The following is a 27,184-nucleotide window of genomic DNA, read 5'->3' on the forward strand; positions in this document are numbered from 1 at the left end:
TAAACTTGTTTTATTTTGACAGCTCTTCCTTACTAATAGGCAATGTAATTCATACCCAATGTGCAAACTCATAAACCTTCATATTAAAAAACTGCAATTCCACTATTTAAACATAGACCTGTACACATTTTTATATCTATACTAGGGGCCCACTGCATGAATTCATGCACCTTGAAAGGAACTGTGGGCCACGAGACTGCAGTAGGCACAGAGGCAGGTCTTAGCCCCTCTTGCTGAGGCCTCTGGTCCCCTGTCCCTGTCTGCTGGCAGCCCTGCTCCCACTGCCACTGCTCCCATATGCTGACAATGCATGTTTTGCTCACACCCGCTGACAGCATGGAGCGATTGGGGCCGGCGCCAGCAGCGGGTGCGAGTGATGGCTGCTGGCCCTGATCACCCCTCAGGAGTAGGGGGAGGTGAAGAAGCCCTCAGGGAGATTGGGGCCGGCAGCCGCCACTCACACCCACTGATAGTGCTGAGCAATCAGGACTGGCACCATGTGCTGGCAGCGGGTGCAAGTGGTGGCTCCAGTGCCAGCTGTGGGTGCAAGCAGGCACAGCACTGGCAGTGGGTGTGAGCACCAGATGGGACCTTGACACACGGGAGCAAAGAATTTTCAGTAATCACCAGAAGCTCACCCTGATGACAGAGACCAGCACCCCGCCTTGGTCTGGCACCCCTGCTCACCTGCTCCACCATGCCACTGCAGCTGATGCCCGTCATGTTCCACGCACACCTCCTGATGGTCAGCACATGTCATAGCGATTGGTTATTTAGTTGTTCAGTTGTTCCGGTTGTTCTGCCACTTGGTCTATTTGCATATTAGCTTTTTATTATATAGGATATATTATATATTCATATGTTTATATTTATATATACTGTACATTATATAGTGTCTTTATATAGAGGCACATATGTATAAAGAGAAGTGAGTGCACATAGAAAAACATACATATATAGATCCATATAAATACTCCATATACATATGAATATATGCAACAAGATGATATTTGCAAATATTGTTTGTAATCTGCTTTTAAATGTAGCCTAATTCTCTCCTTTTAGCCTTAATTGTGATACATTTTTCATGTTAATAAAGTCTTATCTGATGCCATCTTACAGTTGCTTTGTGTTATACCCTATGCATATACTATAGTTTAATCATCCTTTTGATGTTCAAGATTTTATTTGTTAGATTAGGTTTGGCTATTTGTGACAAAAAATTTAAACACAGTGCTTACACTAGATCAAGCTTATTTTCTTTCATGCAAAAGAGAATGCAAAATGTCCTGCAAATTTCCTTTCATTAAGTCTTGTGGTTTGCATGGGGAGTCCCAGGACCAAGACTCTTGTCTTGCTATTCTGTCATCCTTAGTGTGTTGTCTCAGTTCCAAAATGTATTCTTCAAGTCCAACCACTCCATTCACAATCCAGTAAGTAAAAAGGAAAAGGTCAAAGAAAAGTGTGGTTCTTTATGGAGACTTCTTAGAAGTCACACACAACACTTCCAATGGCCACAAATGAGCCATAAGAGAGGGCCATGTTTCCCAACGGTTTCTGGATGGCCATGTGCTCATCGACAAACCAGGGTTCTTATTGCTAAGAAATAAGAGACATGATAATGGAAGAAAAACAGCAGTCTTTGACACAGAAAAGGATATGCCAGATTTTAAGAGTCTTGATGCCTATTGCCAAATTGTTCTCCAGAAATACTGTACCAATTTCTACCCTCATTAGCAATACAAGTTGGGAAGAGAAAATGCTATTATAAGATTCAATTTAATTTGTTCAAAGATTCCATACCTCCTGTAAGGAAGATAAAGACCCCCACAGCTCTGGAAAGCTAGTGATTGAGAAGATTTCTGGAGCATAAAAGCTCAGTGCCAGGTGAAAAAGACTTTTCTATCTAATAACATCAAAGAAAATACAATTTAAGGCCTACCAATGGAAAGTGCATTGTTAGCTTTGGTTATTGAAAGATTTTCAAATGGATGCATAAGACAAACTGCATAGTACAGCGGAAAGAGGATTGCATTTAATGCCAAAATACCTGAGTTTTGAATCCCAGCTTCCATTGACTATATTCTAGGCAGGCAAGCTATTTAACCTCTTGGAGGCTCATTCTCTCTAATATACTAGTAAAAATGGAACCATTAATGCCTCTCTCTCCTGCTTTTGTAAAGTTTAAATTTGTTAATGTGAAAAGGTTTAACCAGAGTTGTATTTGCATTGAAACTTGCACCCTCTTTAAATTTTATGATACTGCAGTTGTATATTTTATATCCTCCATAACTGGATGGAGATAAGTAATAATTTTTCTTCAATAAAATGAACCATTCAATAAGACATTCTCAAGGTTTTTTTGTTATTGTTGTTGCAGCTATTGTTTTGTTAATTTTAACATTAACAGAATTGTTTTTAAAATTAATTTTATTTAAACATCATTTGCATACACTAAAATGCATTTATTTTGACAAGTGAATACACTGTGAAATCACCACCTTTATCAAGATGTAGAACATTTCCCCATAAAGTTCCCCCATTGACACTTTGCAGTCAATCCCACTGTAGACAACCCTTGATCGGAACTGTATCACTTTATGTTAGTTTTACCTGCTGTAAGATTTCATATAAATGGAATTGTACAACAGGTACTCTTTTGTGCCTGTCTTCTTTCACTCAGTATAATATTTTTTAGATGATACATGTTATTTCATGTATTCATTTTTGTTTGTTTTATTACTGAGTATTATTTTATTGTATGAATACACTACCCGTTGTTTACCACTCACCTGTGTGGACATTGGGTTGTTTACAATTTGTGCCTCTGGTGAATAAAGCCACTATGAATGTCAGTACACAAGTGTTTCAGTAGGCATGTCTTTATTTTGAAGGAATGGGAAACAAATACCTATAAGTGCAATTGCTAAGGTATATAGCAAGTGAATGCCTATTTTTATAAGAAACTGACAGACTATTTTCCATAATGGTTGTGCCATTTCACAGTTCTCCGCAGTGTATAAGACTTTCAGCTGCTCCATATCCTCACCTACATTTGATATTCACAGTCTTTTTAAATTTTTACATTCAGGTATGTGTGAAGTGATATCTCATGGTGCTTTTAATTTTTATTTCCTTGATGAATAATAATGTTGAAATCTTTTCATATTCTATTAGCCATATCTATTTTTGTGTGTGTGCAGTGTTTGTTCAAGTATTTTTCCTGTCTTACTGGATTATCTTCCTTATTATTAAGGAATATACATTCCTTGTATATCTTATTTTGAGTGTTAAGTCTTTTTCCCATTTTTAATAAAGTGCTTGCATTCTTATTGAGTTGTAATATTTTTTACATTTTCTAATTACAAGTTCTCAAACATTAATTTGATGATTAGCACTTTTTGTGTCCTATCTAGAAAAAATTTTTTCCATACTAAGATGATACAGATTTTTTCCACCTTATCTTCTAAGTTTTAACTTTGACATTTAGAACTGTGATTTATTTTTAATTAAATTCTCTGTATAGTATGAACTGCAGGCCAAGATTTATTTTTTTCTAATATGGATGTCCAGTTGTTCTAGTACCATTTGTTGAAAGACTCTCTTACCAATTGAATTATCTTGTTGCTTTTGTCAAAATGAATTGATCACTACATGTGGGTCTATTTCTGAATTCTCTATTTCATTCCATTGATTATATGTCTCCCCTTCTGACAATTCCATATTGTCTTGATTATCATAGCATTTATAGAAGGTCATGAAACCAGATAGCATAAGTCCTCTAACTTTGTTTTCTTCTTCACAATTGTTTTGATATTCAATGTCTTTTGCATTTCTGTATAAATGTTAGAATCAGCTTCTCAAATTCTACAAAAATTTCTATAATTTGATTGGTGTTGGACTGAATCTACATTTCAATTTGGAGAAAATGAATGCCTCAACCATACTGAATCTGTCATTCTAAAAACATAGCATAGGTCTTTAAAATTTAAAAAATTTCTTTCAGATGTATTTACTTTTTTCAACACACAAGTCTCTTATGTCTTGCTACATTTATTTAAAAGTATTTTATGGCCCAGCTGGTGTGACTCAGTGGTTGACCATTGACCTATGAAACAGGAGGTCATGGTTTGATTCCCAGTCAGGGCACATTCCTGGATTGCAGGCTCAATCCCCAGTGTGGGGAGTGCAGGAGGCAACCTATCAATGATTCTCTCTCATCACTGATGTCTCTATCTCTCTCTCCCTCTCCCTTCTTCTCTGAAATCAATGAAATATATTTTTTAAAAGTTTTTAAAAAATAAAAAAGTATTTTTGTGTTTTATGATACTATTCTAAATGCTTATTTATAGTGGTTACTAGAGGCCCCGGTGCACAAAAATGTGTGCACTGGGGGGTGGAGGGGGGTCCCTCAGCCCGGCCTGTGCACTCTCACAGTCTGGGACCCCTCAGGAGATAACGACCTGCTGGTTTAGGCCTGCTCCCGGGTGGCAGAGGGCAGGCCCAATCCCTAGGTGCAGCCCCTGGTCCGGCTCAGAGCAGGGCCGATTGGGGAGTTGGGACGCCGCCCCCTGTCATGCACAGAGCAGGGCGGATTGGGAGGTTGTGATGCCACCCTCAGTCATGCTCAGGGTAGGGCCAATTGGGGGGTTGGGGCACCGTCCCCTGTCACACTCAAGGCAGGGTCGATGGGGAGGTTGCAGCACCACCCCCTGTCACGCACAGAGCAGGGCCCATCAGGGGGTTGGGGAGCTCCCCCCTGTCACTCACAGAGTAGGGCTGATAGGGGAGTTGGGGCACCACCCCCTGTCACACACAGAGCAGGGTGGATCAGGGGGTTGGGGCGCCGCCACTGTCACACTCAGGGCAGGGTCGATGGGGAGGTTATGGCTCTACCCCATCACACACAGAGCAGGGCCCGTGGGGTGGGGGCTGGGGTGCCACCTGGATCAGGGTGGGGGTCCCCACTGGGGTGCCTGGCCAGTCTGGGTGAGGCGCTGAGGGCTGTTTTCAGGCTGGCGGGTGACTGAAGCTCCCAACTGCTCCTTTTTTTCTTTTTCTTTTTTTTAATTCTGGGCCAGCTTTAGCTTTGAGGCTTGGCTCCAGCTCTTAGGCCTCTGCTGCTGAAAGCAGGTTTCTGGCCTTTGTTTACCTTCTGTATTTGAAACAATGTTGCGATCCTGCTGGCTGAAGCCCAGCAGACTAAAGCAGATTTCTGGGGTTTTGTTTAGCTTCTATATTTGTAACATAGTTGCTTAGAGTTGCAGCTCAGAGGCCTGCAGCGGCAGGCGGGGAACATTGGAGTCCTCCGTCACTGAAGCAAACAAGCCTCATGTTAGTTTCAAGCTGCCTGGCTGCCGGCCGCCATCTTGGCTGGCAGTTAATTTGCATATTGCCCTGATTAGCCAATGGGAAGGGTAGCGGTCATACGCTAATTACTATGTTTCTCTTTTATTAGATAGGATATGTTAATATATAGAAATATAGTGGACTTTTTTTACTTGGATGTATCCTAAAACATTATTAAATGCATTCACTAATTCTAGTTGTTAATTGTTTGTTGTTTCCAGACTCTTTAGGTTTTCTAGCATGTCATTTGTAGAGACAGTCTTACTTCTTTCTTTTTAATCTTTATCCATTTTGTTCCTTTTTCTTGCTTCATTTCATTGGCCAGGGCCTCCAGTACAATATAACATAGAAATGATGAGAACAGACATTCTTGCCAAATTCTCAGTGTTAGAGAACAGCATTTAGGTGTTTCACTAGTAACTATGATATTTGTTATAAATATGTTTAAAATGCTTTTTATCAACTTTGATCATTTTCCTTCTATTCTTAATTTGCTGAGAGATTTTATCATATATGGGTGTTGTGTCAAATGTATTCTTCCTGAATCAATTAAGGATCATATGCTTTTTCTCCTTTATTTTGTTGTTGTGGTGGATTACTTATATTAGTTTTCAAATGTTAAACTAGCGTTATAGTCCTGGGATCAACCTCACAGGATCATGATGCATTGCCTATTTTCTAGATATTGCTGGATTGGATTTGCTAAAATTTCAACTTTTACATCTACGTTAAACATTAGTTTATCATTTTTTTTCTTGCAATGTCTTTCACAAGCAAATTAATTACTGGATGGTAAGCTTGAACTTGTTGGCCTAGGTTTTAGGTTGTGGAAAGCTCTAGTTGTTTCTTATTCCTTATGACTTAGTGGATTTAATTCCCAAACTGTGTCTCCCATGAGGCTCTTGGAAAAGTTTGGAATTTTAGACTTTTGTAGGGTGGGTTCTAGATCAGGTTTTACTGTAATGCACAGTCCTTTCTTCTAATGTATGATCTCTCTGGTGTCTCAGATAAATGCCTGGGGTGGTTACAAGAACTTTCTCTTCAGGATGGGTCAGAACTCCAACATCTTCAAACAATGCTCAACCTCTGGTATCTGAAATAGTAAGCCTTGTGTGATCTTGTCCCACTCATATGTAGCCCAGTCCTCAGTCAAGGATTCATGAAAACTCCTATATAGACTTCTTGCCCCCTCTTCACTATCCAGGATAGCTCCTTATCCGGTCAACTGGACCACCACAGGTTGCCTGGACCCCAGCTTCCTGTGTCAGAGTTGGAAATTGGAGCAGAGAGCTGGATAAACGTTGGGAGACAGTTTCCCTTCTCTTGGGGATTGTGCCACTTGTTTTTAATACCTGAAAATAGCTGCCTCATATATTTGTCCAGTTTTAAAGTCACTTATGAGAAAAAGCAGAAGTCCTCAGGGCTTTGTTTTATTATTTTTTTAAATATATTGTATTGATTTTTTTACAGAGAGGAAGGGAGAGGGATAGAGAGTTAGAAATATTGATGAGAGAGAAACATCGATCAGCTGCCTCCTGCACACCCCCTACTGGGGATGTCCCCACAACTAAGGTACATGCCCTTGACCGGAATTGAACCTGGGACCCTTCAGTCCTCAGGCTGACACTCAATCCACTGAGCCAAACCAGTTAGGGCAGGGCTTTATTATACATAAGTTTTTTTGACTTGTGGCTGCCAGACAGAAACTTTAGGACAAAGGTAAAATGGATTTCCTTTTTATTGTCTCAAAATAGCGCTGAAAGCAAGATGGTTGCAAGTTGTATATGGACATTTGAAAAATATTATTTCTCAGTCATTTAAAAATATTGCCTTCTCACCTCTTTCCCAAGAACACTTTTATTCTCATAATATTCCATGAAATTTCTTGCTTGTAGCCACTCACTAAATCAACATGAAATGGCCAGGTTGACTGATCCTTGCTGCATTCCATAAGGGAAAAATTGTGACTGAGGGACATGCAAAAGGAAAAATCTCCCTGTGAGCTTCACTAACAGGGATCAGGAAAAACTAGCTGTGATTTTCCTAAAACCAAGTGTGCTTGACCAGTAAAAAGGAGCCTTTGGGCCCATCTAGGAAGCAAGGAATTCTTATAGGAATTAGGCACAAATCCTTGATCCTAACATCAAGGAAGAAAATAGTGGAGGAGACCTCAGTTCTCTCTCTTCCCACCAACCCCTCCTACACTCCCCTATCTTGGAGGTCTTTTTCTTGTTGTATCAAGTCTATAACTGCATACCAAACCAATCCAATTCTTAGTGGCTTAAGTAAGCACCATTTTATTTGTTCTGATCTGTGGATCAGTAGTTTGGACTGAGATCAGCTGGGTGGTTTCTTCCCTGGTTTCACCTGGGGCTGCTCATGTTTCTATAGTCATATCAGCTCGGTGTGCAGGTTAGTCTAAGCCTCATTTATTTGTGCTGGCTGTCAGTTGACACCACGCAAGGAAACTTCATATAGCTGCTGAGTTCCAAAAGCAGAAAGAGAAGGCATCTGCTACGCCTCTGCTTCGGTCACATTTGTTAATGCCCTATTGCCAAAGCAAGTCACATAGCCAAGGCCAGAGTCAACATGGGAGAGGACTAATAGAGTGTGTGGCTACAGGGGCATCTGACCCATCAGTGCCATTATCTTAACCATCTACCACAGTTATTGAGATCGCTAATCATGCACCTAAGCCCATTTGCATTTGTCATCTGTCTGCAGCAATCTTTCGATATCAAAACGCGCTTCTTCTAACAGAGGATGCAGCAACCTATAAAAAGGGGAAGATGGATTTGGAATTCCTAAGGTCTTTTCTTTGGCACAAATAGCCAAGGCTCCATTCCCACAAGTGTAGCTGATATTTAGGTAGCATGCACAAGTGCAGTGCTGTGGGTTGTTTATATCAAACCTCCATTTTGATTGGTGAGTATTTATGCTGTAGGGCTGGTAAATATTTAGAATATTAACCCTGCTCATCATATATGTCAGTTACTTGCAACACTAATCCAAGCCTGTTAAGCATCCTAGGCATAATGCTTCTTAACATTTATCCAAACCCTTCCAGTTACTCTAGAAAAACTGATGCCCAGAAATATCAAGTGACTGCTTTAATTAGGTCATACAACACGTAGATTGGAGAACTGAGTTTGGAATATAGGCCTTTCAATTGTTACACCAATGTGCTTTCTATTAAGCAGTATTTCAACTGATTTTCATATGATTTAGTCCTGTCTTTCTGGACTTCAGTCTCTTAAACTACTGCCTTAGTTTAGATATTTAAGATCTATATTCAGTCACAGATTTTAAATGCAAACTTACTTAATGGATAAAAAGAAGACACAGGATATTTGGAATTTCTGAATTTTTACTCTTCAGAGATTAATAGGAACATATTTTACCACTGCAATTCCATCTCATGGTTTAGGGGTGGGTGGAAATGAGGAAGGAGTGTTATTATAAGTATAGATGCAAAAATCTCTTTCTGAATTCTCTCTCACCCATTATTTCACCAAAAGCATTCCGAAACCCGGACTCCACTAATCAATCCTGACACCAAGGAAGGTCCGCACCTCCATTACTGGTGTAACATGGCAGTCATCTTCAGAAATGTTTTTATTCTTATTTAGTTACCTATTAAAATATGCCCAGAACCACTTCAGTCTCAGCACTTTGGGATCTGGATGTTTTCTTTCCAAAAGCAACCAGTTAAACTGTTCTCTGAAAGAATAATCAAACTGTGCTCTGCAATATACAGGCTAAAGGACAAGACACTGAAAATAGAACTATCTTTTGCATCTTATAAAAGCCAGGTGAGTCTTTCAGAACAAACAAAGGAGCACAGAACAGGAAAACATTAAAAACCTGGGGCCATTCAGGGCCACTCAGACTTCCAAGACCCTAGGATGTCATGTGGTCTAGCCTTACAGTCGCAAAGGCATGAGAACTCTATACAACTGCAAATCACTAATAAGTCTGTACAAGAAGACATTGAAAATCCAAATCATCTTTACCAAGTCAAGGGTGTGCTAACAGGAGGAAATATAAACAGCTCAGGGAGAGAGATACATAAGAAAAGTACTAACACACCAATTCAAGTTCCTGTCAGATGGCTCTTTAGAGCTCCTGTCAGCAGGGAGCCAATTACTTGGGAAAGAATGAAGTTTGTTTTATGAGCACAATATTACAAGCGCAGCCCTTCATCCTAACATCGAGAAAGAATTTTGCATTTCCAATAGAAGCCAGCAATGTTTTGCAGCTGATGGGCCGGCAGTTTGCCTTGGAGGTTCAAGCTATGGGAGGACTCCAGTAGGAATCAACAAGCTCCTTATCTCCCTAAATTTAACTCTGGTGATTAATCCATGACACTTAATTTGTGATAACCTGCTATGGGAGACAAAGGTCCTCATAGCACTGTAACTAATGCCATAGCATTACTTGGCCTCATGGACTTTTAAAGAACTCTAAGCCTTTAATACTTCTGACATTGGAAGCCTGTGATCTTCATCAGAGGGATAGGAAAAGAAACAGAGTGTCATCTTCCATTTCATAACTTACAAGCATAATTATTATTATTTATCAGTGTAATATTCCTTAAGAAGAAACAGCCTTTTGAAAGTTTGCACATAAAAAATATTTTCGTCTTTGCCCTTATTCTGAACACAAAACGTCTAATTTGTCTCATTTTGTTTATATATGTCTTCCCTTCATATTTGGGCAAAGATAGCAGGATTCTTAATTACTTAGCACAGTTTGCTTGGTTAAATAATGGTGTAAAGTGCTTCATTGTACTCCTAAACATCTGCCAGATTTTTTTAAGAAAATAATAATAGTTTTCATCACTGAGAAAAGGAAAGGACTCGGGCGATTTGACGAATCTTAGGGGTAGTAGAAATATCATTTTCACTGTGCTTGGGCACAATGTTCAATGTTTCTAATATTATTTTCATTATTGTCCCAGCAAACCACTCTGACTTGACCATTTGACCTATAAGATTAATACACCAAACTACACAACAAACACATAGAAAGCCCTACCATGCCGGCCTGGTGTGGCTCAGTCATTGAGTTATCGACCTATGAATCTAGAGGTCAGGGCACATGCCTGGGTTGCAGGCTCGATCCCCAGTGCTGGGCATGCAGGAGGCAGCCAATCAATTACTGTATTCTCTCTCATCATTAATGGTTCTCTCTCTCTCTCTCTCTCTCTCTCTCTCTCTCTCTCTCTCTCTCTCTTTTTCTCTCTCTCTCTCTCTCTCTCTCTCTCTCTCTCTCTCTCTCTCTCCCTCCCCCCCCCTCACCTCTTTCTCCGCCTCCCTCTCCCTGAAATCAATAAAAATGTATTATTTTAAAAATGAATAATAATAAAAAGCCCTGCCATGGCATTTCCATGTCACAGATACAAAATTCTTGAAACCTTAACAGAAAGAGAATGAAAAAATAATCTATTTCATTTCCTTGGGCCAGTTTCTTGACTGCTGCAATTATGCTTTCAGCACGATGATACTATTCTCTTTCTAAAGCCTAAGTATGCTCTGATTTCCATTGTGATTTCCTCTTTGATCCATGCTTTATTTAGAAGCATATTGCTTCATTTCCAAATACTCAGAGATTTTTCTAGTTACCTTTTCATGACTGCTTTTTAGCTTAATTGCACTGTAGTTGGAGAACATACCCTGTATGAACTCATTTTTTGGAAAGTTGTTAAGACTTGTTTTAGTTTGTGCTGAAGTTGTTGGATGCAATGTTCTGTGTATGTCAATTGGTGTAAGGATATTGATTAAACATGTTGTTCAATTCTTCTATATCCTTACTAATTATTGTCCTCTGCTGATTCTATCGGTCACTGAAAGATGAATGGTATTAGAGTCACCTAAAACTATTGTGGACTTGCCTTTTCCTCATTTTGGCTCTATCGGTGGTTACTTTCTACATTTTGAGACTTTGTTATTATAGCCACACAAATTTGTCAGTGTTACTTCCTGGCAGATGAACCATTTTATCATTGTGAAATATTCCTCCAGTAATTCTTCTTGCTTTCATGTCTGCTTGGCCTGTTATAAGTTTAGCAAGACAGCTCTCTTTTGAATAATGTTGATAAGGAATACCTTTGTCATCCTTTCACTGTCACCTGTCTGCACCTTTATTTTTAACTTGTTTACTATAAGTAGTATAAAGTTTTTTTTAACAGTTTGACAATATTTGTCTTTTAATTGGAGTAGTCTTTCATTTATTTTTTAATATATTTGTATTGATTTCAGAGAGGAAGAGAGAGGGAAATAGAGATAGAAACATCAATGATGAGAAAGAATCACTGATGGGCTACCTCCTGCAAGTCCGCCACTGGGTATGAAGCCTGCAACCAGGGCTTGACCAAAATTGAACATGGGACCTTTCAGTCTGCAGGTCAATGTTCTAACCACTGAGCCACCAGCTAGGGTAGGTTTGGAGTCGGGTTGGAGAGTCTTTCATTTAATACCTTTACCAATATATATGGGTTTAAATCTACCATCTTACTATACATTTTTTCCTCACAAATTCCTTGTTCTGTTTGCTCTCATTTCTTGCCTTATTTTGTTTTAATTAAATATTTTTTATTATTCCATTTCCTCTTTTATTATCTTGCTTATGAAATGTTTCCTGTCCTTTTAAGGGTTACCCTAAAATAAAACATTCATTTTACCATGAAATAATGCAGGGACCTTAGAACAATATAACTGTTTATCCATTTTTTAGTCTCTTGTCCTATTTTTGTCATGTGTCTATCCCATAGATAATTTGAATCTCACAAAACAGAATTATTATAATTATTATTATTATTGTTCCTAGAGGCCCATTGCATGAAATTCATGCACTTGTGGGGGGGGGGGAGGGGCTCCCTCAGTCCAGCCTGTGCCCTGCCACAGTCTGGGAGCCTTCGGGGGATGTTCAACTGACAGCTTAGGACCACTCTGTGGAGAGCAGGCCTAAGCCATCAGTTGGACATCCTTAGTGCCGCTGCGGAGGCGGAAGAGGTTCCCGCCACCACCGCTGCACTCATCAGCCATGAGCCTGGCTTCTGGCTGAGCGGCGCTCCCCCTGTGGGAACACACTGACCACCAGGGGGCAACTCCTGCATTGAGCATCTGCCCCCTGGTGGTCACTGCATGTCATAGTGACTGGTCATTCCACCATTGGGCCAAAACTGGCTCTCTAACATCCCCTGAGGAGTCCCAGATTGCAAGAAGGTGTAGGCCAGGGAGAGGGACCCCACCAGTGCACAATCAGGGCCAGGGAGGGACGTGGGAGGTTGGCCAGCCAGGCAGGCATCATGGGAGGGCGTGTCTGGCCCATCTCAGTCTCAATTGGCTGGACCCCAACAGCAAGCTAACCTACCAGTCAGAGTGTCTGCCCCTGGTGGTCAGTGCACATCACAGCAACTGGTCGACCAGTCAACTGTCTGCCCCCCTGGTGGTCATTGCACATCATAGCAAGCAGTTGAATGTCCTTAGCATATCATTAACATATTACGCTTTGATTAGTTGAATGGACACTTAGCATTTTAGGTTTTTATTATATAGGACTAGGGGCCTGGTGCACAAAATTCATGCATGAGGGAGGGAGTAGTCCCCTCAGCCAGATGTACACCCTCTGTCACATTCTGGGACCCCGGCCACTCCAGGCTTAGGTGCTGGCATATAGGCTTGGGGTGGCCTGGCTCCCGAGGACACCTGTCCCAGGGACACAGGCCTTTTGGCCCTGGCACGTGCCCAAGCAGCCATGGAGCGAGAACCTCCACCAGCACCCGTGCACGCACTCCAGTGGGGCAGGAGCTTCCCCCGCATTGCCATGGTGACACAGGGGAAGCTCACACCCCGACCCTGGCTCCCCGGCATCCGCATGCACCGCCCTGCCCCCAGCTCCCCAGCACCAGTGTATGCACAAGTGGCCACGAGGCCAGAACTTCCCCTGTGTCATCATGACAACACGGGGGAAGTACCTGCCCCGCACCAGCTTCCCGGTGCCAGTGTATACAAATTGACCCGCCATATTTGTCAGGTTAATTTTCATACTCACTCTGATTGGCTGGTGAGCATAGCAGAGGGATGGTTAATTTACATGTTTCTCTTTTATTATATAGGACTAGGGGCCCGGTGCACAAAAATTTGGGCACTCGGGGGAGAGGGTGGTCCCTCAGCCCGGCCTGTGCCCTCTCGCAGTCTGGGACCCCTCAGGAGATAACGACCTGCTGGCTTAGGCCTGCTCCTGGGTGGCAGAGGGCAGGCAAAATCCCTAGGTGCAGCCCCTGGTCGGGCTCAGAGCAGGGCCGACTGGAGAGTTGGGGCACCACCCCCTGTCATGCACAGAGCAGGGCAGATCGGGAGGTTGCGATGCCACCCTCAGTCACGCTCAGGGTGGGGCCGATTGGGGGGTTGGGGCACCGCCCCGTCACACTCAAGGCAGGGTCGATGGGGAGGTTGCAGCGCCACCCCCTGTCACACACAGAGCAGGGTCCATCAGGGGGGTTGGGGCTCCGTACCCTGTCATGCACAGAGAAGGGCCAATCAAGGGGTTGGGGCTCTGCCCCCTGTCACGCACAGAGCAGGGCCCATCAGGGGGGTTGGGCCTCCGTACCCTGTCATGCACAGAGCAGGGTCAATCAAGGGGTTGGGGAGCTCCCCCCTGTCATGCACAGAGCAGGGCCGATCAGGGGGTTGAGGAGCTCCCCCCTGTCACTCACAGAGTAGGGCTGATAGGGGAGTTGGGGCACTGCCCCCTGTCACACTCAGGGCAGGGCGGATCAGGGGGTTGGGGCGCCACCCTCTATCACCCACAGAGCAGGGCCGATCAGGGGGTTGGGGCGCCACCACTGTCACACTCAGGGCAGGGCCGATGGGGAGGTTATGGCTCTACCCCGTCACACACAGAGCAGGGCCCATCGGGGGGGGGGGGGGAGCCGCACCCTGTCACACACAGAGCCGCAGGGTGATCAGGGTGTTGGGGAGCTCCCCACTATCAGGCACAGGGTAGGACTGATCAAGGGGTTGGGGCACCTTCCCCTGTCATGAACAGAGCTGCAGGGAAATCAGGGGGTTTGGGCGCTGCCCCCTGTCATGCTGATCCCGGTGCCGGGAAGCATATTACCCTTTTACTATATAGGATAGAGGCCTGGTGCATGGGTGGGGCTGGCTGGTTTGCCCTGAATGGTGTCCTGGATTAGGGTCGGGGTCCCCACTGGGGTGCCTGGCCAGCCTGGGTGAGGGGATGATGGCTGTTTGCAGCTGGTCACATACCCTTCAGGGTGGGGGTCCCCACTGGGGTGCCTGGCCAGTCTGGGTGAGGGGCTGAGGGCTGTTTTCAGGCCAACTGAAGCTCCCAAACTGCTCGTTTTTTTCTTTTTCCTTTTATTCTGGGCCAGCTTTAGCTCTGGCTCCAGCTCTGTGGCTTCTGCTGCTGAAAGAAGGTATCTGGTTTGTTTCGGTTCTATAATCGAAACACTGTATAACTCCAGCTCTGAGATCCCGGGCTCACTGAAAGCAGGTTTCTGGGGTTTTGTTTAGCTTCTATATTTGTTACAATGTTTCTTAAACTGCAAGCTCAGAGGCCGGCAAAGTAGGCGGGGAACATTTGTTTCCTCCATCACTGAAGCAAGCAAGCCTCATGTTAGTTTCAAGCTGCCTGGCTGCCGGCTGCCATCTTGGCTGGCAGTTAATTTGCATATTGCCCTGATTAGCCAATGGGAAGGGTAGCAGTTGTACGCCAATTACCATGTTTCTCTTTTATTAGATAGGATTATATACTTTCAATATTCATCTAGATCTGCCCATAGATTTACCCTTTACACTGCTTGTTATTCTTTCTTGTATCTACATGCTTCTCTCTGGAATCATCTTTCAGAATATCTTACTTTAGTATTTACTATGGTGCATGTCAGCTAGTAACAAAAATTATCTCAGCTCTTTTTAGTCTAAAATTATTTATTTTGCTTTATTTTTAAGGCATTTTTTACTGGAATATAATTCTATACTATCAGTTTGTTTTTTCTCAATTTTGAGTAAAATAATTTAAGGAAATAATTTAATGAAATTCTTTAAACTTTGAATAAATAATTTTACTGTTAGCTGGCATTTATTGTTGGAAAAAGACATGTCAAAGTTTTATTTTGGTTTTTTATCTTTTTTTTTGTCTGTTCTCTCTCTCTCTCTCTCTCTCTCTCTCTCTCGTTTGTAGTAGTTTTACTATGATATGCCTAGGTTTGGTATTTTTATGTTTATTCTACTAGGAATTTGTAGTGCTCCTTGATTCTTGATAATTTTCATTATTTTGAGAGAATTCTTGGCCATCATCTTTTCAAATATGGCTTCTGTTCCAACCTCTTTCCTTTTTCCTTGAGGGATTCTACATGCACTCCTCAGTGAGAAATGTGGCCAGAGTATGTTTGACCTATTTATTAGGACCCATATTTCTCTTACAGTGCTGAGATTTTCTTCTGACTTATCTTCTAATAGTTAAGTAATTCTTTCCACGGCAGTTTTTAATCTGCTATTAAACTTATCTATTGAGTTATTAGTAGTTACATCCAGACTTTCCATTTTATTATTTTTAAAAGCATTATCTGCTTACATTTTCCGTCTTGCCTTGTATTTTCATTATGTTTATTAAGTTTATGTCAGATAATGTTCATATATGGATCTCTTCCAAGTCTGTTTCTATCATGCTTCTCCTAGTTTTCAAAAACATATGCTTCTCTCCTGGCATTGTCAGCTACTTTTTTTTCTGAATTCCAGATATCATATATGAAAATTTGAAGAATTAAATTGCTACTCTGTGTACTGTCAACTTCAAGACAGCATTACTTTGGTTTCTGATGGGATAGGGAAAGATTACTTTAATCTGATCAGAGAATTAACAGATTTATATCTGGGCACAGCTTTGGAAGACTGGTCTACCCTCACTACTAGAGTGTAGGCCATCAGGGACTTAAAACACTGAAGGATTTTCCAGAGTCTCCTTACTTAAGCTGACCCTGAACTTCAGTTATTATCCCCTAACTCATGAAACCACTGGAAGCTCTATTTGGCTTCTCAACCTTTCAGCCATCAATTTTGCTCTATTTCTCAGCCTCTCTGCCACTTCCTTGGAATTGGTAAATACCTTGAAGGGGAAAACATCCCTGAAAATCAAATTTATCTATCTGCACTTTTCTGTCCAAGATCTTGGCTAAATAAACTTTTTACAAAGTACATTTTGTCTAGATTATTTTAGTTCACTATTGGCAGGAACAGATATCCCCCAAAAAATACTTTTCATATTTTTCATACCCAATCCCAGAAGCAGCAGAAATTTGGCCATTTCTATAAATTACTATATTCTTCGGTTTAGCTAAGGGGAGACTCAGAGCTTCCAGGGGAGGTGACTCCTGTTGGGCCAAGGGCAGGTCTCAGCAGCACAAAGCAGCCGCGAGCGGTTACCAGCTCCCACTCACAGCAGCTGGCAGTTTGATTCCCCGGGTGAAAAGGATAGGTAAGAGGGCTTCAATAGCATTAATACAAGTGCCATCCTGATAACTTCAGTAATGCAGTTTTTTGGGTTTTTTTTCACTTTTTCAGTTTTTATTTAGGACGTCCTTATTCCTTTGTTTGTTCCATTGTAAACGTGTTTCCTCAACAATGGAGTGCGGGCTGAGAATGGGATTAAGGGAAAAGAACCCACCATACACACACACACACACACACACACACACACACACACACACAATCTCCAACATCATTCCTGTACCACACACATCACTCTGTCCCAGTGGAACACCCCAGTCAGCCTCTTTGTTGGGGAAACCTTGCCCTGACAAAAAGACCTCTTAGGTGAAGTCCTTTCAAGATTCCTCTAACTTGCTCCTTATCACACAATGTCCACTTAACCCATGAGAAAGCTTGCACCTCTGTCTCTCCAAAATCTGGACATGTAGGACTCTTCCTGTGGTCCCTTCCATTCGTCCCATCTTCAGGGACATTTTCATATAGCCTCTTGCCTTTAGGATTTTCCAAGCTAGAGTCAGAGCCAAATCTCTGGCTTCAGACTCCAGAGGACACAGGTTGACCTCTCCCCAGAACTGTCTGCACTCATCTCTGTTCCCATGGTGACACACCCGGGATGAGATGTCAGGCTCTCCTTTCTGACAAACATCACATGTCAAACATCTACAGGGCATAGAATGTGTGTGGGGGGGGGGGGGAGGAGAAGAGGGGGAGGAGCACTCCATCACCCTTAACCCCTGAGAAGGGGAGGGGAAACAAAATCCTGATTTATTTGAAAAGTAAAGAAAACCTACCTTCAATGGCTTAAGAAGGGAGGTGAATTAATGGTCAAAACTTCCTGAGCCACAATAAAAAGTATTGGTGTTTAAGACAGCATGCAAGACAAAGCTATGCAAAGAAGGCTTGAGAAAGCTGGGTTCCTGAGACTAAATAGTTTGCTTTTTTTTTTTTTTTATAACTACTTAACTATGTACTACTGCCTTTCTAACCAGTTCAGTCTATAAAACACATTGCCACGGAAATCCAAACCAGAGGCAGTTTTGAAATATGCATTTGAAATGGAGTTGGATCTATTCATATCACAGTTTCAGAGAATATATCAAGCTAGAAGTAATGAGCTCCAGTTTGTAAGGATTTTTACAGCTCAAGAGAAATTGGTTTTCCTAAAGCTTTCCCCTTCTTGAGGTTACTAGAGTACTGTACTCATGCTTCCACTATAAAACTCATTTCATTTCGTTTTGTTCACATGTCAACCTTCCCCCTTCAAAAACTAAAGGGTCCAATCAGTGTGTGTGTGTGTTTGTGTGTGTGTGTGTGTGTGTGTGTGAGAGAGAGAGAGAGAGAGAGAGAGGGAGAGAGAGAGAGATCTGTAATACTTGCAACAATAAAGATAAAATTTTAAAAATTAAAGGGTCAATTCTTGTTTATATTTGCCCACAATGTTGTTCCCCACCTCCAGTTGCCCCCACCAATACAAAACCTTGTACATGTCCTTGACAAATATCTGTGGAACTAACCGGAATTGTCAACCCAATCACAGAATCTTCTAACACTAGCAAAGCAGAAATCAGAATGTGGAAGATAATAGAAACCTGAGGCTCTGATTGCCTCTTTCCAGGTAAGGCCTGATGCCTCTGATTTCTGCAGCAATTGACCAGAGAAGTATCACAGTAAATAATATTCATCAGCCCCAGGTCTTCACATCACATTTGTCATGCTTGGATTACACTGCATGGTATGGAATTCGAGAAAATTAAGGGAAAATGATGTAAGTTCCCAGAGGCAAAAGGATAGAAAGCATTCTCTTCTCATACTGTATAAAAATTACTGCCTAGACAAAAGGAGACTATCATTTATGCAAAGCAAAGTGTTAGTACAAAAACAGATAATCTCAGTGGTCATTAACCCAATCCTTTGCTCTATAGTAATCGAGACTGAAATCAAGAACACATGCAGGAATTAAATCACAATTCAGCTGTGGGTTGCTATGTAGCATTGTAACATAGATTGGTGCAAACTGACATCTTTAAACATTTCATATGAGCCTGAAGGGAAGCCGTTTTCTGACCTTTGTGGATTTACAGTCCCACCTAATATGAAATGGAGCAGAATGTCATGGATGTTTTCAGAAGAGTATTTGCTCTAGCCCCTTGTTGATACCTTCATTACCTTACTCCAATAAATCGTCATGTTCTGTTTACAAGTGGAGCACTTTTGTCATCCGTTCCTACACACAAAAGGTCGAAGTTTATTGTAATATTCGACAAGGTGCTTTTCCACTCTTTGGGTTGTTTTTGTATTTTTGCTTTGGTTGGTTTTATCGGTTTGTCCATCTTGAACTATCTAAAGCCCCTGTGCCTCACAATTCAAAAATATGAAATAAAATTTCAAAAAAGCAGATGGAGACCAATTTCAAACTAGCCTTTACTTCATGTGAGCCCCCTGAAGTAATACATAGCCTGAAATAAGCCCTCGCTAGAACTGTGGGTTGCCCAAACTATTTGTCTTTTCTATGGGAATGTAGGGTTGGTTCCTTTTCCAGGGTTATTACATAGAGGTTGTGGTAACTCTGGAGAATACAAAGAATTGTTTTGGTCTTTAACTAAATAAAAAATTCCAAACCAAGAAATCAGCTTGTCCTAAACAAGGAAGGCAGCATAATAAACACAGCACAGAATAGAGTTACCCTTTGCTAGGCCAGGTGTCTTATAGTTTTATACTAAGCAAAGTGCTTGATTTCAAAAGATTTTGGAAGAAAATCAGCTACAGAGGGAAAATGGTGAGACTAGAATAGTGAGTGAGGAAGGAGAAAAATGATAAATAGGTCTTGAGTTGTGATAGAAATTCAATATAGTTGGGTTTATTTTTATAAACTTAGACCCTTGCCTGGAAATTCTCCCACTCCCCCAACTAGATTGTGCCACATGAAAAATTCATACCCATTGTTCAAGCTTTAGCTTATACACTCATCTTTAAAGTGCCCCTAACTCCACAAAAGAATTCTTTTCTCAGTGCTCCCACCTTACTGAACCAGTCCCCCCTTTTTTAAAAATCCTTACTGGAGGATGTTTTTTCAATTGATCTTTTAGAGAGAGAGTGGAAGAGGGAAGAGGGGAGAGAGAAAGAGAAACAGCGATGTGAGAGAGACACATCAACTGGTTGCCTCCCACATGCACCTGGAAGAGGCAGGGGAGGGGGAGGCAAGGATCAAACCTGCAACTGAGGTAGGTACCCTTGACCAAGAAACAAACCGGTGACCCTTCAGTCCACAGGCCGACGTTCTAACTACTGAGAAAACTGGCCAGGGCCCAGTCCCGTTTTTAGAGAAAGGCTTCCCCTACACCCTGAAGGCCCTACATTATTCATCATTTTCTCTTCAAGGCTTGTCATTACAAAAATTTGCTTAATCAATTATGTTGAATAAATATAAATGACTAATAAAAAATCAAGCCCCCCACCCCCAGAGACTTAAATTAGACAAGTAATAGAGCTCCACTCATTATGTGTCATGAAGACCCAGTCTGAAATTAGAGGAAGTGCATCAGAACACAACACTTACAAAATCAGCCTTGAATGTGACAACCTCTAAGATAGTTAGAATAGAGACAATACAGATAAAAATATTTATAAGAAAAAAAGAAAAAAATAATTATTTCTTTGCATTTTCCAAAGGAATTTTAGCAATGGGCACATCTGTTTTATCAGAAAAAATATTAAAATAATTACCCTGAAATATCCCCATGTCTTATGTAATTCTATCCTGGGCAGAAATGTTATCCACCCACATCAGCTTTACATATCACATGGATAAGGATCTGAGAAGTCACCTCCCACTCAGAAATTGCTCAGTCTTGTTTATGAGCAGTCACGTACTGCTATACTTGAAAGGACCAGTTTAAAATAAATGCTGCATGAACCACTACACAGATTACCATGGACACTGTCCAAATGTTGCCTCATAGTATGATAGGAACCAAAAGTTTATTGAAAATTGTATATTTCTTTTCAATAAGCCTCTTTTCAAAACTATATTATGCATGTACTGACTTACTCGAATTACTCAACTGCTGAATAATTTGAATAACTTTCTCCAGAAAAATCTCTGAATCCTTTACAGTGTATGTGGAGGCTGATATAATGAATACATACATTCATGCACACAAACACACACATTCACATATGCACACTCACATCCAGGTGTATAAATATTCACACACATGTTGGCCCATACACACACACACATATTCTCTCCCCCCCACACGCACACACACACTCCCAATTAACCAGGAAAAGCAGCTTAATGAATAGATTATTTCCAGAACAGCTAGTTATTACCCCATGCTCATGTGATGAAAAGGGGGTACCTAGTAAGTTTCACCAGATAGATATCAGTAGCATCAAAAGTCCCACAAATTTAAGTCTTGTTCAATATTAGCACGTATTATCATGGATAAGAATCTCAGGAATCCAAATTTCTGGCTAGCTGTCAGGTCTTGACACTATGAGAAATAATCTTGATATTTTTAAATCTTAAAAAAGTAAACTGGAATGACAACATTAAGACCATTAAATACAGTACTTTTTAGTCCCTGAAATAGCTTGGTGTTGCTTCTCTTATTCCAGCTAATGCGTAGAGGAGACCTTCTTTGTTTTTCCATAGGATTCACTTTAAAATCAACAGGGCCGCCCCTGTTTGTCTTGCTCTCTACTGAGTGCCCACAGTTAGTGCTGTAGTGAAGGAATGAATGATTGGATGGGTGTTAACATTAACTTTAGCTAACCCGTGAGTGTTTGCCATAACATATTACGGTATTCTCCTGTAGAGAACAAAGGGGAAATTAGAAGTATGCCCAAGAATATTCACAGCCCAGATATGCATTTCTCAACATCCTTTTTCTCCAGGGGCTGGGCTTCATTGTGGAAGCTCCCTTCATTTACAGGCGAGATTGAAATCTTATACAAACCTTTCATATAAATTGTCTTTGTTCCTGCCCATAGTGACACTGAAGAGGACAGCAATGACTCAGCCTGTATCTATGAAGGGGGAAGAACCGAACAATTGTCCAAAGACACTAATCAGAGCAGCAGAAAATATGAATTATTCATAGCTTCCCTTTTCCCTGAGCTGAAATATTTTGACCAGAAAATCAGATAATTATTTCAGATTTACAGCTCATTTATCTTATGTAGGCATCATTTTACTTCTACTAAAGGTAAGAGATTTGTACTCGATAAATGATGTTTTTTAGTAGATTCCCAACATCTGCTTGAATAAATATATGCACAATTGTGTTACTTGGAGGTTCTACATAGTACATTTTCATAATATCCTTTAACCATATTGAGACTGAGAGAGAATAAGTAGAGAAATATTTATGGGGTTCAACTATATATATGTATGTGTCTTTTCATCTGTGATATACATTGCAGATGAAAAGACACATACAAATCTATACAGAATTACCCCAATTGCGCTTCCTCTATTTTTAGTGATTGTAGTATCTGTACACTTACAATAAATGTTAAAAGGAAAAAACAAGACAACAAATGGGTCTTTGAAAACTGTGCCCAAGAAGAGCCCCTTTAGCTTGAACTAAGCCACAGTGTTCAATTTGTCTCTGCCCCCGATGAAACAGTACCCATTTGGAATGCTATATGAAGATGTTTTGCTTTTGTGGAGATAATTGGCTCTAAACAGCCATAGTAATTAGCAGCATCAGGTAGCTCAGGCAGCATTTGGTCGCCCATTGCCTGTTTTTCTGTGAGCAAATGGGAGGGTGAAAGGGGTGACACAACAGATGGGGAAGAGATGCAAGTACTTCATTGGCACCTTGTACGAATGCCTCATGCTTTCTCCCTCTGGCATCTTCATTAGTGCCTCTGGCTTCTGATCCAGGACTGAAGAGCCTGTGGGTGAGTGCCATTGCCCCCAGCTGTTCTGGTGGCCCCTCCCTATAGCCTGCTCCTTGCCCTCCATTCATCTGACATGAAGAAGGAATTTCTGTGCTGATACCTTCAATCTCTGCACATTTTGGTTTCACAGTTGAAGATTTTGTGTTTTTTTCCCAACAACAACAAGCCAGTAGGGCTATAGTTAGAGGATAATTGAGCGTAAAGGCAAAATATGAAAAGACCCAGCTGTTTTTCTCAGGAAAGATTCTAGAGAGTTATTATAGCTGATTGCTACCTTTCAACAATGACTCTCTTATCTGGTGGCAGTACCAGGAACCAAGGTGTGACCAAAGTCCTGGGGAGGAATGCCAAGCAGAAGTGCCCATAAAAAAAATAGATAGAATGAGGGTAGCCATGAAAAGGGGCAAGTGGAAGAGAGGAAATAACTACAAAGAAAAGAACAATAATGGAAATCTTTAAATAAAAATATAGGAGCTAATATTTATTGAGCAATTACTATCTGACAGACCCTACAGTAAGCAAGTTACATGGACACACTATGAGCTTGGAATCAGTATTACCCAATTTTACAGTGAGAAAACATAAACTTAAAATAAAGGTTGTAAAAGTGATTGAATGCCACTTAACCTATAAGTACCAAACTGATTCAAGGCCAAAAAGTCCCTTCCTAAGGCTCTGCTTGGAGTCCAGGAGACTGGAATTCTGCTTCAGGGCCAGGTTCTGTAGAGCAGAGTAACTTTCAGTGGTCACTGAACATCAGTGTCTATCTCCACAGACAAGAATGGCAATTCCAAGTATAGCTGATAACCCTGGCATCAGAATCATCTGACAACGTTGTTTAAAATGTAGATTTCTGGGTCTCTTCTTGAATCTAATAAATCAATCTCTCCCGGGCAAGGTACCCAACATTGCATTATTAATAATTCCACTGAGGATTTTTAGGTTCAATAAAGTATAAGTGTTACCATTGTAATTAGCTTCTAATTAATATTAATAAAAGGAAGGAAGCAAAGGGGAGGCCAGACATTATGAGCATGGTCATCTGGGCAGCTTCCCCAGGAAGCTGCAAAATTTTACACTCCCCAGGGAACCGCGTGTCCATCCCCTGCAGATCCCTGGGGGGAGGGGCAAACAAAGGGGAAGATGGGCACATGTGCAGTGAAGCCAGGATGACATAGGGAAGGTGCTTGCCTGTCAGTGTAACCTGTGAGAAAAGATAATTGGCTAGAGGGGGTGGAGCACTGCAAGCTCGCAAAATCTTAGGAGATTAAAATCTGCAGATAAAGGAATCCTCTCTCATTCATCTTGCTTTGCTTCTGCTTCCTTGCACTCGCTTATTCCATGACCTGCACTAGTCCACCATGTGGCCCTAGAAGCTGCATGGCCCATGGGCATGTGGACTCTCTACACAATGAACTGCAGCTGGGAACACAAGCTAACCTAGCCATGTGCTAGCCTGAACTGTGCAAAGAGGGAGGGAAAAAGCTGGACAGCTGCTCTAATCCTAGTTCTGCTGAAGACAAAACGGGACTTTTTCCTTGGTGGGACGGAGGGAGATGGTGACGTCATTGTAATAACTGGTTATTATTAACAGGAAAGGAATAGAAGGGGAAACGAAATAGTACAGGCATGCCATTTACACAACTTTGCCAAAAATCTGCATTTAACATTCTCCAAGTCTGTTCCCTGCTGACTGATGGGGGAAGGGACCACTAGACAAAGGCAGATTAGATGCAGGCCCAGTAAGGTCTGAGTGACCTGGGAAGGTGCCTACTTGCTTGCCCATCAATCACACCTGAAAGTGAGTCAGCGGCCAGGATGGGTGTGGCCACTGTAAGCCTCGAAATCTAAATATATAAGCTTCCAAATGAAGGAGGTTCCTTCTCTCTCTCTCTCTCTCTTTATCTCTCTCTCTCTCTCTCTCTATCTCTCTCTCTCTCTCTCTCTCTCTCGTGCACGCGTCAGGTTCCTGGCTCTCCTGTGGCAGGGGATGCGCTCCCCTGTGCCCACTTGGTGCTCAGCCATGTTGGACTCCACACATGGACTAACAGACTGTAATTAGCCTGAATGCTGAACTCCGCCCGGCTGCAACAAGAATGGACACTCTGGACACTGGCCTTGTTTCTGGGGCTGCTGAAACCCCAGCTGCACCTTTTCCAGGACTGGGGATATTGTAACCTGAGCAATGTAAGGGCAATGTAAGGGCAGGGGATATTGTAACCTGAGCAATGTAACTTTCTGCAAATAAAACATTTTTCCTCATCCTGCCCTCTGAGGTGAGTATTAGAAAATGTATTTTCTGAAGATATTACAAGAACGTCATTCCCACTAGTGTCTGGGAAATCAGGCCTATTAATTTCTCCTGCAACAAAGGGACCTAGAAAACTCAGGGGGTTAATTCCACAGAAATAAAAAGTTCCACTATACTCATCCATTCAGAAACCCTTAATCCAGTGACCCACCAGGAAACCCACTTCCACTGGTAACCAGTGGGGACACAGAGGACACCCCACCAATAACATAAGGACTGTTGGAGCAAACAATCTCTAAGGTATCTTCTAAATGGAAAATTAATTGACTGGTGGCATATTTGGAGCAACCCCCAAAAAAGTGTTGCATTATTTATATTCAAATTTTACTTATTTAAAAGAAAGTTCAAAATAGTTTTATTCAGTATAAATTATTTTACTCACAAACAGTGATTTTGAATGACTATTCTTTATTTCCAAAATTCAAAGTCATTTTCAAAGGGTAAAGATTACTCTCCAAACATTGAGAAAATGAAAGCCTTCAGATTTAGGACTACTCCAAAAATGTCCTACGCCATGGGGCATTTTTGGAATCAGATTTCTCTTCGGATCATTTTAATGGCATCAATATTCTTTTTGATATATGAGCTCTCTCTCACATATTTTGTCTTTTTTAAAAAAATAATTTATTTAAATAAAAAATTGCCTTATAAACATACCTCCCAATCAATAAATTGTATTAAGTTGAAGCATATGAAATTACATTTTATTTACAAAAACTGTGTATTCATATGGTTCAACTGTGTGTGTGTGTGTGTGTGTGTGTGTGTGTGTGTGTGTGTGCTCACGCACCTTGCTGGGCTGGTTATAGTTAATGTAACTAGACTATTTAATTATCCGTTCATTTGGTCCTCATAATGAGTGCTGCCCTCTCAGTGCATTCTTAATAGATGTTAGATGATGATATTGTTGATGAAGTTTCCTCCTGAACTTCCTAGACTTTGTCCTAAATTTTTAGATCTTAATTAAAAGGTGAATATTCACAACTATACAAGACCAATCCGTGATCAAATTAAAAAATATAATAATTTTTTTCCATCCATTCCCACACATAGTCTAAGTTGTAAATGTGTGCATTCAACCCATAAGAGCCACAGCATTCTCTCCCAGTTATTTTGCATATCTGAGTTTACTGTGTCTTTTGAAAGACAGTTTTGTAATCTAACAGATTTTGTCAGTTATGTATGTTTTCCCGTTATTCAGGCCATTTCCCTCAAACTAAGTATTCAGTCATTGTCACTAAAAACACATTAGTAGGAGAAAGAAATCTAAAAGTTAAAAATTAGGCAAAATGACCTAGATTTGCATGGATTGAATGCTTGGAAAAATAAAAGCAATGGAGCTCACTTGGCCACATGAATATTTGTGCCTTTCACCCTCTGCGTCTTCCTCTTCGGTGCCCACCTCCAAGCGCCAGCAGGGCTCCTTGGCAGCAGTGAGCACGAAGGAAGCTCTCATTCAGCAGGGAAATTGTTGTCTTCCTCTGATCCTCAGATTATGGAGATGAGGGGATGACTGTACAGCACCAAGATTCCCTACCGAGATAGCTTTTCACTCTTTTTAGTTAGAAAAAGATCAAAAGGAAACTGGCTAATTAGCATACCAAAGGAGACAAAAACCCCTAGAGCTTTATGCTTGTTGCAATCCAATAATAAACACCCAAGTACAAAAAAGATTATTTGATAATAACACACAGAATTGAAAGCCTTTGAAATAGCAGCTTCTTGAAAAACATATTTTTGGAAGGAAAAATATCCATAATTATACAGAATAATGCTTACATGTTGGGCGGCTTTTCAGTTCCTGGGAGAGAAACTGACAGAGCTATCTTGCCTAAGAACAGTGGTGTGGTTGCCTTTATCTGAAAAACTCAAAAAGCCTACAAAAGGTTTCAAATCCCTTCCCAAGTAAGCAGCTGGCTCTTTCATATTCCCAAAAATTAAACACAGAATTCTTGCCTTAAAAATAAATGTCCCCTTTACCCAGACCAGTGCCCAGCCAAAGGCTTGAGCTCAAAACCTAAGAAATTTGCAACTCTTTGAGGTTCTTATTCTTCTCTGGCCTTTTCTGGTTTAGAAACTCCAGTAGTCTTTGCAAATA

The sequence above is a fragment of the Myotis myotis genome, unplaced genomic scaffold, assembly GCF_014108235.1.
Source record: "Myotis myotis isolate mMyoMyo1 unplaced genomic scaffold, mMyoMyo1.p scaffold_m19_p_3, whole genome shotgun sequence".
In the NCBI taxonomy this organism is placed as follows: domain Eukaryota; kingdom Metazoa; phylum Chordata; class Mammalia; order Chiroptera; family Vespertilionidae; genus Myotis; species Myotis myotis.